At 39.2% G+C, this 14,362-nt stretch overlaps 1 protein-coding gene and 1 non-coding gene across 7 annotated transcripts in view; one reads left to right on the plus strand and one right to left on the minus strand.

The window, feature by feature from the left end:
- Positions 1 to 14,362, plus strand: part of KAT6B (lysine acetyltransferase 6B) — a 199,500-nt gene that overhangs the window by 15,770 nt on the left and 169,368 nt on the right. The gene's annotated exons all lie outside the window — the stretch shown is intronic.
- LOC111760224 (small nucleolar RNA SNORA38) lies at positions 11,421 to 11,551 on the minus strand. The gene has a single exon (XR_002793981.1). It is a non-coding gene; the product is annotated as a small nucleolar RNA SNORA38 (small nucleolar RNA).

Here is a 14,362-nt window from a genome sequence, read left to right on the forward strand (position 1 = left end):
TTAACCACATTTTTATTTATTTATTTTTCCCTCAATATTAATTTTATCCTTTGGTGGTAGTGTAGTTAGGTTTGTGGAACCTACCCAGTTCTTTGTGAGAGGATGTGAGCATAAAGAAAGAAGAAATTGTCTTCTTAATCACATTTGTTTAAAAAAAAATACAGAAAAGTGACTCAAATCCTAATTCCTTTGTCTGGCACAGCCATCTTAAGTACCTCTTGTTTCTCATTAAATATTTTTATAAATGCTTATACCATGAGGAAATTCCTTAAGGGAATGTGGAGCCATTTCTGGATGGAGGTGGATAGCTTTATTTTTAAAACATGTGCATTATCCAAAGGTATTTTAAGGTTTTATAATTATTAGGTTATATGGACTAATTCAGGCACTTTAACCTTGCTTATCGTTTCTTGCCAACCTTCTCATATTTTTTTTCATACTGTATCTGTATGGAAGTATTTTCAGTCTAAAAGAAAATTCATATCTGAAAGTGTCTAATATTGAAAACAGTAATTTATTGCTTACCATGCATTAGCTGCTGTTCTTTTTATAATGATGATCTTTAAATTGTCTCTTAGCATCATCATCATAACAAGGAAACCTGAGAAAATGTGTCCTAGAATTTTTCTTTTTACTGAATGAAATTTGGAGGTTAATTGTCTTGAAGAATTATATTAATGATCTAATTCTTCAAAAAAAAAAAAAAGGACAAATAAAAGGAAATAAAAATCAGGTCAAGTCAATTTGACACATTTTTGTCGTATTGTACAGTAGCATTTTTTCCCTTAAAAATGTAATAAACTACATCATAATGTCTTGCCCTTTGAAATTAAAAGTTGTAAATAGTTAAAAATCATGTAAACTCGCTAAGTAAATATAATAGAAATTCTTAAACTTGGATCCATAAATGAACTTGGATATGTAGACCACAAATCCCCTGAAATCATATGTAAAGTTATGTGAGTATATCTGCATGTTTTTCTAGGGTCAGAGGTTTTATCTGGTTCTCCAAGGGATCCAAAGCATCAAGCAGCCCATTGTGAACATTTTCATACTATAGAAAATATTTTGAGTTTCTTTTACTAAAATCATCATATGCAAATTGCTGACCATTGGTTAATTCTGTGCTTTAGGTGCTAAAGTTGGATCTGTGTATGGATTGGTTACACTATAAGTTTGTATATAAAGGACTTTTTGTAATAAATTCAGAAGACAGATTATATCATTCTTGATGTGCTAGAAGTGGTAAAGTTTGCATTGTGGGAGGAAATTTATGATATAAATTTGTGGGAGGAAATATGGACACTGTCTTCAGAGATGGAGTGATCTTAGTTACAATTTAGTCAACTAAAGTGTTTCAAAGAAGCTGTTGTTATTGTTAGTTTTCCTGAGAGTTTCATTAAATGATAAAACTTAAAAATAGTCAAAATAATAATTAACATATAAATGTTGGCAGTATTCAAGTGCTTTGTGTTTTTATCTCCTTGGCTCATCGCTACAACGGGGAGGTAGATTTTTTTATCCCTATTTTACAGATGAAAAACTGAGTCTTAAGTAATTTAGGCAAGGATACTTATGGAACTGGTGAGTGGGGAAACCAACTCTAACCCACCTAGGTAGTCTGACTCGGTGCTATTTACTGCTGGCCTGAGTACTGGTCACCAGTGGTGGCTTTTCATTTATAGTGAATGTTATCTCTTCTAGTACCTCAAATGGTTAGAAACATCACACACCCCGCCCCCCCAATAGATTTCCAGTATTTTAAACTTGATAGTTACAATAAGCTTATTACAGTTTTTGAGGCAGATGCTATTTATAATATTAGCAATATGGGAAAGCAGTAAATCTGTGTCTAATTAGATTTAACATCATCATCATTCCTATGCACGACTGCTAGGAGGAATACAATGCAAGTTAAAATAGAAGGGCTCCTGCCTTTCTGAAATGTAATTGCACATCTTCTGATAGTCTAGAATTCAAATTGGGTATTACCACACTAGCTCCTTAGCATAGCTTCTTTGTATTTACTTAAGAAAGCTCTCTTTGGTGAGGTGATAGGGAAATGAATTAAACCAGTGAAGATAAAACTTTATCTTTGACTTGGGGAGGAAACTCTTAAAGGATAGTATTAGTGTTTCTCATTAAAAGTGGTAAAGCTCAATTAGGTCAGATTATGAGGACTTTGGAAAGTCAAATATTCTGAGAGACTTCAGTTATCACCACACAGTTAAAATTCCATTTGAACATTTGGACTTTAGCATTTTTATTAAATCAGTTTAGCTCAATTTGAACAGGTTCCTTGGTATTTCACTTTTTTGAGAATATCTTCCTTAAAATTTATTAAGTGTCAAATGCAGTGTTTCCAGTGTAGAACGTAATATGGCAACTCTCTGTGTAGCCAGTTGTAGTTAGAATGAGAGACATTTAACCTCCCACCAAACAAGGTTTTTGATGTTTTTCTCTTGAAGAAATAAAATAACTGTATTCGAACCTTCCAAAACCTTTCAAACATAATTACAAAAACAATGATACTATCAATAAGGGGAAAAAAATAAGGTTGTCTTTTTTTTTTTAGCTACTGGGGTCTGGAATTGAACCCTGGACCTAGCATGTGGGAAGCTGGCACTCAACCACTGAGGTACACCAGCTCCCCTGAGTTGGGGGGTTTGTTTGCTTGCTTGTTTTGTTTTCATTTTTAGGAGGTACTGTGGATTGAACCTGGGACAGGTTCTCAACTACTTGAGCTACATCTATTCCCCAGGGTGACTTTTTGTGTTTTTTTTAAAGATTTATTTATTTATTTACTCCCTGCCCCTTGTCTGCTCTCTGTGTCCCTGTGTCCATTCACTGTGAGTTCTTCTGTGTCTGCTTGTTTTTTCTTTTAGGCAGCACCAGGAACTGCTCCTGGGACCTTCCGGAGTAGGAGAAAGGCGCTCAATCTCGTGCACCACCTCAGCTCCCTGGTCTGCTGCGTCTCTTATCTGTCTTCTGTGTCTCTTTTCGTTTGTGTCAACTTGCTGCGCCAGCTCTTCACGTGGGCCAGCATGCGACACGGAACAGTACTTCTGCATGGGCCAGCACGCTGTGCCGGCCAGCAAACTGTGTGGGCCAGCTTGCCTTCACAAGGAGACCCTGAGAATTGAACGGTGGACCTCCTATTTGGTAGATGGGAGCCCAGTTGCTTGAGCCACATCCACTTTCCCAGGATGACTTTTAAAAAGAGAACAGATAATTTAAAAAAATGGGGCTGAAGACACAAAACTATGATAAAAAATCACTTGTTGTGGTCTTGGCTTGTTCAGTTGTTTATTTTGTCCTTCCTTCACCCTCTTCTTTAGGAAGAGGGGAGATATTTTGTTAGGGTATTTGGCAATGTTATCAATAAGAAATATTTCCATAAGTTGAAGATAAATGTACATCCTACATCAATTTCTTGTACTGTGTAAATGCCGTAAATTAGAGAAATTTGTCTTTGGAGTCTCCTTTGATTTTCTCTGCTCTGTCCTCCCCTCCTCTCCAATTCCTTATCATTGCCCTAGAGCAGACCCTCCTCACTTCTCCCTCGGACTTTTTCCAATTGCCTGTACATTGCGAAGGACCATTCACTAGCCCATATTATATTATTCTTTGATATGGCAGGCTTCCAGAAATATCTAAGCCCTAGGGGAATCATTCACAGTCTCAGGATCTATGAGCAGAAATGTGTGTATTTTTCATCTGCTAATTATAGAGAGTCAGAATGTCGTCCTCTCTGTTGACCTTCCTAGTTTTTCTTTGAATTGGTGTCCTTTGTATTGAAGAGGTCACATTTCTCAGAGAGCGCTTGGCTATGTGTATTCAACTGAAAGTTGGATAAAGCCCTAAATAACCTTGCTTTTTACAGCTTTGCAAAACATATTTCTCAAAATAACCTGTATTTTGAAATGGGTATGGATAAAAGTCATTCTCACAACAACTGAACTCAGACTGTCAGAATCCTATTATAATGTGAAAGACTAGGTGGATCAAATACTTTGTTCCATGACCAGGGAAGGAAAAAACTGTACTTCATGTTGTTCCTGTAATTAAGCTTTAGAAGTTCTTCAAAATAACAGAGTATCTGAAGACTTTTTGTGAGCAGACAGTGCGGGTTGTTGAGACATTGTTGAGAGAGCACTTGGATTGTCTCAAACTAGTTAGCTGGGTCAAGGGAAAGATAAAATTAAGAGTGAATGAATCTTTTTATTGCACTGTGAGGCATGACAGCTTGTTCCACTTTTGAGCGTTTATCAAGATGGGACTTGTCTAGACTCCTAATGAAATAGGCTTCAGGTAAAGTAGAAACATTATGTTAGAGAAGTTTTGATTGTTAAAATGAATGTTAAACATTCTTTTTAACTCTTTGGATCTTAGATGTATTTGATACCACAGCTGCCTTTTCTACAATGCACGATCCTGTCCTGAATGATATATAGATGAGTCTATTTTCTGATTCCTGGATGTTACTTTCTTCCAAGTGTTAAGCCTGCTAAGAGTGTACTTGACTAATTGCAGCTTTCAGGAATTTACTGTTGAAGTCCATATAACTATTTGGCTTATTTCATCTACATTTATTTTACTTTCAGTGCTAAGAAAATGTGTATTTGATAGCTTTGAAGTCCATTTATCGTTGAGTGCTGATTGCTCATTTATTCTGATTTTATCTTGAATGGCAAAGATTTTATTCACCTTTTTCTTTCAAATTTTATTTAATAAGTGGTACATCTTTGTTTCTTGGAATGAAGGTCTGTATTTCTTTGATATATTTTACCTTTGTATGTTATTTTTTAATACATTAGAAAATACTATTTTCTCATTGCAATAGCTGATTTTAAAGAATTATTTTGATTGTAAAATTTGCCATGTTTGCTTTGTTTATAACTTTAATTTTCTTGCCCTGTGCATAAAACTACAGACGATTTGACGAAACTGTACCTTTTTAGTCACATTTTATTTAAAATGGGAATCTTCACATGTAACTTTGATCTCCAATTTATTAATGTTTCTAAGTACATAAACATCAATTAGCTCACCAAATTAAAGTTAGCAAATGAGTCAGCCATGTAATTTGCGACATTTCGAGTTATAAGGGGTGTAAAGGAAAGTATGTTTTTATTTGAATGAGGCTGCTCTTATCTGTCTTCAGATGGTGATGGAGAGTTTTGTTTGGCTTGCCTGTTAGGAAGTGTTCATGACTATTATTATGATTCTGGTTGGGACTGGACTACTTTCCTAGAGAAGTCTCCAGATTTCAACTGTGAGGCTGGTCTTTTCAAAGATACAAAATAAATACTAATCAGTATCTAGGCAAAATCCAGGAAGGATTTGTGTTAATTTGACAAGTGGGTTTAGAATTCTTTAGCCACTATTTTTTAGAAACCAGCTTTGTTCATACATCCTTTCTCTAATTTGCTTCACTTTTGATCTTTGATAAACCAGCTGTGATTCTGTTTCATTAACAAACTTAACTGGTTAACAGATGTTTGTTTTGGCTTGATCGTATCCTTTCTATTAGAAACAGGATAGGCACACATAGAAACCATGCTGGGCCTTTCCTGTCTGTAGCTAGACAGGCATTTTAGAAGAACAACTTAATTTTATTTACAAGTCCAATTTTTGTTCCTCTTGCTATTATTGCAGGTATACAAACATTTTAATTCTTATTCTTCCCATCTGGGAGCTGTTTTGTTGTTAATCCTCCATATAATAATCCAGCAGGCCCTCTTTTTTTTTTAGCATTGCAAAATTTTAGCGTTCAGGAGAAAAAGGTATTGCAGAAGAGGTGACCGAGGTATCAGTGACTCTCTTACCACAGCTGAAAGGAGAGACTGGGCCTAGGCGGTGAATTCAGATAATTTCTGACATCTTCTTTGATGTCAGTAAGCTGCCATGTGGAAAGCACTGAGGCCTTCAGGAAGGAGGTGAGCCTTGGTCTGGGCTGCCTGCAATACCCGGCAATGTGGGCCTGGAGCCAGAGGGAGGGACTTGAATGTTTTTGTAGTAGTTTTGATGCAGTCAGTCCTAGTCTTTGTCCATGGTTTCCTGCCATGCTTGTGACCCTCTCAGATCACAGATGGGAATGATGAAGTTAAAGAAACAGAGAGAGTACAGATTATCTGGAATAAGGAAGCAATAGCATCAGGACCAAAGAATGCACAAACTGAAATCCAGTGTGGAGTACATCAGCAGATGATTCCTGTTTGATTTTTGAGCAATATCTTTCCAAAACTAGTCTTCCACTATCTGAAGTTTCCACTTTATAACAAAACCCAATTCCACCATTGAGCCTTGAGGAGTAGCTAAAGCAGCAGCAAATTGGATTTCTTGGTAGAAGAGTGTGGGCTGTTTGAAAAATATCACCTATTTCAGTTGGACTGTTGGTAGTGTGTGTGGAAACCTTGGAAAGGTAGGAATTGGAGGGCACTATGAGGATATTTCCTCCAACTTTATAAAATTATAATAGTTCAGAAAAATGGGAAGAATAGTACAATGAATACTTTTTCACTTAGATTTACTTGTTAACATTTTAACACATATTTTTATCCTTTCTATATGTGTGTGTGTATATATATATATTTGTATATGTATGTGTGTAGTGTGCCTACACACATAGATAAATGCGCACACATACATACACATACATAGTTTTTGGTCAAACTATTTGAAAACATATGGCACACATTGTGCCATTTTGCCCCTAAATACTCGTATATCAAGAACATTCTTTGCATAACCAGAATACCATTATCGCACACAAGAAATTCAACAGTAAAACAATGTTATCTAAAAGATAGTCCATATTTCTGCAAATGCCCCCAAAATGTCATTTAAAGATTTATTTTATTTATTTCTAAACCCCTTTCATTGTTTGCACTTGCTGTCTTCTCTCTTCTCCGTGTCCTATCATTGTGTGCTTGTCTTCTCTTTAAGAGGTACCAGGAACTGAATCTGGAACCTCCCGTGTGGGAAGGAGGCACCTCCACTCTGTTTGTTGTGTCTCTCATCGTGTTTCCTTGTTGTGCCTCTGTTGTGTCATCTTATTGTGTCAGCTCATTGTGCCAGCCTGTCGCGTCAGCTCACTTTCCTGCTCGTCTTCTTTAGGAGGCACCGGGAATCAAATCTGGGACCTCCCATGTGATATGTGGGCATCCAAGTGCTGGAGCCACATCCACTTCCCCATTTATGACTTTTGATTTTTTTCTTTTGTTATTTTTCTTATGATTTTTGATTTTTGATCCAGGACCCAATCAAGGATCATGCACTGCATTTGGTTGTTACATCTTTAATAAAGAATGGTTTCCCCTCCTTTTTTGCTTCTCATGACTTTGACATTTTTCAGGAGTCTGGGCTAGTTATCTTATATAATATCCTACAATTAGTATTTGTCTGATTGTGTCCTTATGTTTAGATTCAGGGTGAATATTTTTGGCAAGAATAGTGCATGAATGATGTGCATTTCCTCTTGAGTCCTACCAGGGGAGGCGTGGCTTTAGGTAGTCTCATTATTGGTGCTGCTTATTTGATCAGTCGGTTAAGGTGGTGTGTGCCAGATCTCCCTTTGGAAAAGCACCTTTCTCCTTTTGTAATGAATAAGCGGTCAGTATGGTGATGCTTTTAGACCATGTGTGTATTTCTTTCACCCAGTATGTATTTTCACCCAGTGTGTATTTTCTCTTGCTGCTGTAACAAATGACCACAAACATAGTGGCTTAAATGACACAAAATTATCTTACAGATCTGTAGGTCAGAATAGTGACACTGGTCTCACTGGATTAATCAAGGTGTCAGCTGGGTTTCGTTCTTTACTGCAGGCTCCAGTGGAGACCTTTCTCCTCACCTTTTCCAGCTTCTAGAGGCCATCCACATGCCTTAGCTCACGGCTCCTTTCCTCCTTCAAAGCCAGCCATGTTGATTCTGACTACAATGGGCCCAGCCTACTTGGATAATCCAGGATAATCTCCCATCTGTAAGGCCTTAGTTTAATCACCGCTGCAAAGACCTTTTGCCATGTAAGGTAACATATTTACAGGTGCCAGGGGTTAGGAACAGGATTGGCAACAGGGCATTATTCTACCTACTTCCCGGTGGTTTCTGCATCCTTGCCTACATCAGTTTTTGCATTAGAGGTTGTAAACCTTCTAAGGTTCTTGGTGTGACATGGTCTAAGTCTGCTGATAAAGGAGTGGATCACATTTTATGGGAGTAGTGCTAGTGGAAGGCTATGAGTCAAGAGGCCCAAGTTCTAGATCTGATGGTACATCCTGAGTCATTCCCAGGAGGGCAGGGACAGAGGCTGCCTTCCACTTCCCCTTAGTGTCCTTTACTTACAGTTTAAGAGCTGAAGAATGGATTTGGCAGTAACAGCTTCAGATTTTTTAACAGTAGGAGTTGGGATGTTCAAAATGTTTTTTTGAGAAGAGCAGTTAAAGTTGTATGGAAAGATGTTTAAGTGCCTGCAGAGTGCACAAAAAGGTATAAACCAATTTAATAAGATAGGCCCTTTGGTGACGTTTTTAAAGACCAGATAACACGTGAAGAATTTTATGTCTTACTATTTAAAATAGGATGCTTAATTAGAGCATGCTAAATAGGCTGAAAGAGAAATTTATTTATTTATTTACTTATTTTTGTATTTTTTTATTGTCTATTTAAAAAAAATAGATCACACAGAACGTTATGTTAAAAAGCATAAGAAGTTCCCGTATACCCCCCCAGCTTCCCCCCCCACCCCATCAACATCCCTTTCCCAGTAAGGCACATTCATTGCATTTGGTGAATACACCGTGGAGCACTGCCACACCGCTTGGACCATAGTTCACATTGTAGTTCACACTCTCCCCCAGTCTATCCAGTGGGTTATGACAGGATATATAATGTCCTGCATCTGTCCCTGAAAATATCATTCAGGACAACTCCAAGTCCCGAAAATGCCCCACATCACACCCCTTCCTCCCTCTCCCTGCCCTCAGCAACTCCCGTGGCCACTGTCAATGATACAATTTCTTCCATTGCTAGAGGTACATCAGTTCTATGGTAGAATACCAGCAAGTCCACTCCAATCCATATTTTATTCCTCCATCCTGTGGACCCTGGGATGGCAATGTCCACTTCACCTCTAAATCGAGAGGGGGCTTAGATCCCACATGGCTGATGGATGTGATTTTCCTGCTTGCAGTTGTAGACACTTTCCGTCCCCTTGTGTGGTGGTTGACCATTCTCAGCTTCCCGTCAGCTGACCTGGCTAAGTTCAATGAACCAGAGAGTAGGTGTTAGAACTCTGCTGAATCTCTGGACTGTATATGCCAGCTGGGTCCTGAGCTTCAGCTCAGTCCAGAGATTGAAGTCTGGTGGTGTATGGACAGTCCAGAGATTGAAGTCTCCAGAGCATACACACACCCCAGCACCAGTCACAGGTTCAGTAAAAGTGACAGAAGAATCATGCATATAGAGGTCACATCTGAGTCCAATTGCATCACAATCAGGAGCACAAATTCCAAAGTAGGGCCCACTGGCAAGGCAATGAACTCCAGAGCCATCTCTCATGACCATAGAACCTGTATGTCTCCATAGCCTCAGGAGCACCAGTACCTGGGGTTGTATCTACTTTGGTGTCTCTGGGATCCTGCTGAGACATCCGTAAACACAGCTCCTCTGATGACTTCCTGACTAATTTTTTTTAAAGTTGTAATTTTTAAATTTATTTCTCTCACCTTCTCCCCACCCCCATTCCATTGTCTGCTCTCTGTGTCCATTCACAGTGTGTTCTTCTGTGACCGCTTCTATCCTTATCAGTGGCACCGGGAATCTGTTTCTTTTTGTTGCATCATTTTGTTGCGTCAGCTCTCCATGTATGCTGCGCCATTCCTAGGCAGGCTGCACTTTCTTTCACACTAGGCGGCTCTCCTTACGGGGTGCACTCCTTGCGCATGGGGCTCCCCTACGCGGGGACACCCCTGCATGGCAGGGCACTCCTTGCGCGCATCAGCACTGTGCATGGGCCAGCTCCACACGGGTCAAGGAGGGCGGGGGTTTGAACCATGGACCTCCCATGTGGTAGACGGACACCCTATCCATTGGGCCAAGTCTGCTTCCCAACTAATTTTGAAGTCTCTTAACCATATAAACTCATTCGTCTTAACCATATAAAGTCATTCCTCTTTACCATTCCTGCCCTTTTATTCAAGGTCTTTTTCTAGTTGCATCACCTGCTGGTAATAGTAGTAATCCCTTGACACCAGGGAGGTGAAACTAACTTATTTAAAAGGAAAATATTATGTAGTTGGTTGTATATTATGTTCTTTCAGTTTTTAACAAAACTATAGAAAAATACCCATTCAGGCAAGATTCACAGAGGCAGTTAACCTCTAGAACTCTTCATTTCCCTTTAATTCACAGTATTTTAGCAGAAGCTTTTGAAATAGCTGCATTGAGTTAGAATGATTTGGAAATATTGACTGTTGTCAGTATTGTTAAAGAATAACTGTTTAGTTATCAGCCTGTAAGTGTGCTTTCTAGAGCTGATATAAAAGATGATCTCATCTGATGAGCTCTGACCCTTAGTAAACCTTCCAATTTATCTCATTTTCCGCTAGCTACTGAAATATAACAAGGTGGCTACAATTACATCCTTATGAAGCATTTATACCAACTTACAGAATCGCTGCTTTATCGAAAAATTGTGTAATATCTTGATTTCAATTTAACATGGCATGTTGGTTAGCAATAAGTCTTGCTAGCTTGTGAACACAAGCCTGCAGGCAGTTTGGAGAACATTGATCAGGTACAAATTGTATGTATTTTTCTAGCTTCTAAACATTTCAGAGCAAAATGAAACAAATAGTTACCTTAGAGAGCATGACTTTTCATGTCATTTTAAAATCTGACATAGTGGAACATCACCGTGTATCTTACAGAAGTCCCTCGACTCTCCTGAAATACATGATTTGTGTCTGTGACCTTTTAAGCTTCCCATTTAGTCTATGAATACAGCAAAGGCAAAAGAACATGGTTAATACATTTACTTGTGCCTTGGAAGATGTGCATTATAAGCAGTTCATAGTGTATTTCGAGAATCTCTAGAAAACATGCAAGAAGTTGTTTTCTAATCACTTAGTGCTCACAATGTACCAGGCAATCTTCTAAGCATTGAATATATATATAAAATAATTTTACAAGAACCCTGATAAATATATAATGTTATTAACTGAATTTTACAGGTGAAGAAACAGGCAAGAGAAAGTAACTGCCTTAAGAGTACACATTTAGGGAGTGTTGGAGTTGGTGTTTGAACCCTGGCACACAGGTTGGAGTCCAGCTAGTTCACTACCTTCTATGCCTCTCATTTATTTGGATGAAATCAACACATCTCTATTTTTTTTTTTTTTCCAAATAAATTTTTTTTTCTGTGTGGGAAAGGATGCTCTTGAGCCAGTGGGGAGCAAGTGGGCTCCAGACTTCTCCAAGTCCACATCTTTTTGCCTCCAATTCTTACGGGTCCAAGGACAGAAAACCACTGCACACCTTTGTAGGAGGGTTCATATACATTTGATAATTCTGTTTTCAGTGTTTAAAAAAAATGCTGGTGGAATTTTTATTGGGACTGCATTGAATCTGTATATCAATTTGAGTAGAATCGATGTCTTTGTGATATTTAGTCTTCCAGTCCATGAGCATGGAATGTTCTTCCAATTATTTAGGCCTTTTTTGATTTCTTTTAACATTAAGTTACAGTTTTCAGAATACAAGTGCTTTACATCATTGGTTAAGTTTATTTCTATTTGAGTTTTATCTGTCATATTTTATTTTCCCCACTCCTTTGATACTTTTGGTGACTTATTGATATACTCTTCATTTCAAAACTCTCTTCCAGGCCTTTCTTTCCTGTCTTTTCTTTTTAGGCTCTAGCACACCCTTTAGCATGTCCTGATAATCTGGTCTCTTGGTTAGAAATTCTCTGTTTCTGTTTATCTGTCAATATTCTAATCTTTCCCTCATTTTTGAAAGATAGTCTTGCTGGATACAAGATTGTTGGCTAGAAGTTTTTCTCTTGTAGTATCTTAAACATATCATACCACTGTCTTCTTGCCTCCATGGTTTCTGGTGAAAAATCAGCATTTAATCTTATTGGGTATCCCTTATATGTTATGCATTGCTTTTCTCAGAATTCTCTTTGTCTTTGGCATTTGACATTCTGATTAGTATGTGTCTCAGACTTGGTCTCTTTGGATTTTTTCGTATGGGAGTACATTGTGCTTCTTGTATATGATACCTATGTCCTTCAATAGGGTTGGGAAATTTTGTACCATTACTTCTTCAGATGTTCCTTCTGTCCCTTTACCCTTTTCTTCTCCTTCTGGGACACCCATGACACGTATGTTTGCACATCTTTTGCTGTCTTTAAGTTCCCTGAAACCTTGTTTAATTTTTTCCATTCTTTCCTTCATCTGTTCTTTTGTATGTTCACTTTCAGAGGCCATTCCTTCAAGCTCACCAATCCTTACTTCTCCCTCCTCAAATCTGCTATTATATGATTCCATTGTTTTTTAAAAATTTCATTTATTGTGCCTTTTGTTCCTGTAAGATCTGCTGTTTTTCTATGTATGTTTTCAAATTCTTCTTTGTGCTCATCCAGTATCTTCTTAATATTCTTAATCTCTTTAGCCATCTCATTGAATTTATTAATGAAATTTGTTTAAACATCTATGATTAGTTGTCTCATCTCCTTTATGTGATCTGGAGGCTTATCTTGTTCCTTTAACTGGGCCATATCTTCCTGTTTCATGGTGTGGATTGTAATTTTTGGTTTGTGACTTGGCATCTGGCTTACTAGAGTATTTATTCTGGGTGCAGTTTTTCTCTTTAGTTTATGGCTTCCTGCCCTTTCTCCCTTGCTGGTTGTGCAGTAGGAGCCAAGGATGTATTTGGTGCTATAAATGTGGAGGCTCCTTGCCCAAGAGCTGATGAAGCTTCTCTCAACTTTCTCCTTTGCCAGGGGTAGAGAAAGAGTCACAGCTATGTGAAATAATCTAACTCATACAGTTGTAGACTGTAGTTGCCCAGAGACTGATGAAGCTTCCTGCCCCTTTCTCCCTTGCCTGGGGTGGGGATGGAGCTGCATTTGTGGGCAGTAGTCCATGCAGTGCGGGTTCAAGATGACTGCAGTTGCCTTGGTAGACCTCCAATCTCATTCTGTCTGTGCCAGCTAAAGGTACTTGCAGCCACCTAGACAGGCTGGTGCAGGACCTGCAAGCCTCCTCCCTGCCAGAGGTGGGGCTGAAGCCCAGGCTAGGGTTGCAGGCCGATCTGGGTGAAATAAATCGGTTCTTACCTTTACTGGTCACTGTGGTTTTTGGTCCTGGCTTCACCTCAGGCTGGGGGCGGAAGCAAAATGGCAGCTACCGGCCTCTTTCCCACTTGGACAGATTCACTCCCTAGCTGTTCCTATGTTTATAACTCAGCCAGCCAAATCTACTAATCAGTAGCCAAAATCATGGCCAACCATCTTCTTCTCCCCTCTTTTTGGGAAATGGGGCTTCCAGTTTCAGCCACAGAATAGCTCCTGGGGCAGCTTGTGCTGCCAAAGTAGGACAATCACTTGCTTCCACTGCTTGGCTGGTAATTTCCCTGAGAGGCTGGTGCAGGTTCCTCTAGCTTCCTCTCTCTCAGAGGTGGGGCTGGGGCCTAGGCTAGACATGCAGTCTGATCTGGATGGGAAGAAGCTGGTCCCTACCAGCACTGTTTTTCAGTCTGCCCTGCTTCCCCTCGTGCCAGGTGTGGTATTAAGATGGCAACTGCCGGCCTCTTTCTGACTTGGACAGGCTCAAACTTTAGCTGTTCTCAGGATTATACTTTAGCCTGCTGAATTTACTCATCAGTAGCTGAAGTTGGTGCCCAACCGTCTCTTCCTTCCTCGTTTTTGGGTAATGGAGCTTTCAATTCCAGCTGCGGAACAGCTCCTGGGCACTGGCTTCCAGGGCGTGGAGCACTCTACTTGTGAATCTTCTCTGCAGATGGGCAGTCTCCTCCTTCCATTCCTTCAAGGTTGTGAGAGGATGCTCTTTTGGTCTCCTGGAGCCCCAAACAGGTGCTTCAGCTAGCTCCAGAGAGCTCTGGGTGTTTACTAACTGCCCTGTAGCAGGAGCTGACTTCTAGGAGTTCCTTACTCAGCCGCCATCGTCCTGGTTCCTCTCAACACGTCTTGTTGGTTCCTCTCAACACATCTCTATTTTTAAAAGATTTATTTTATTTATTTCTTCTCTGCCCCCTCGTTGTTTGTACTTGTTGTGTCTGTTCATCTTCCTTGTTTCTTTAGGAGGACCTGGAACTGAACCTGGGACCTCTGATG

Source organism: Dasypus novemcinctus, chromosome 6 (assembly GCF_030445035.2).
Source record: "Dasypus novemcinctus isolate mDasNov1 chromosome 6, mDasNov1.1.hap2, whole genome shotgun sequence".
Classification (NCBI taxonomy): domain Eukaryota; kingdom Metazoa; phylum Chordata; class Mammalia; order Cingulata; family Dasypodidae; genus Dasypus; species Dasypus novemcinctus.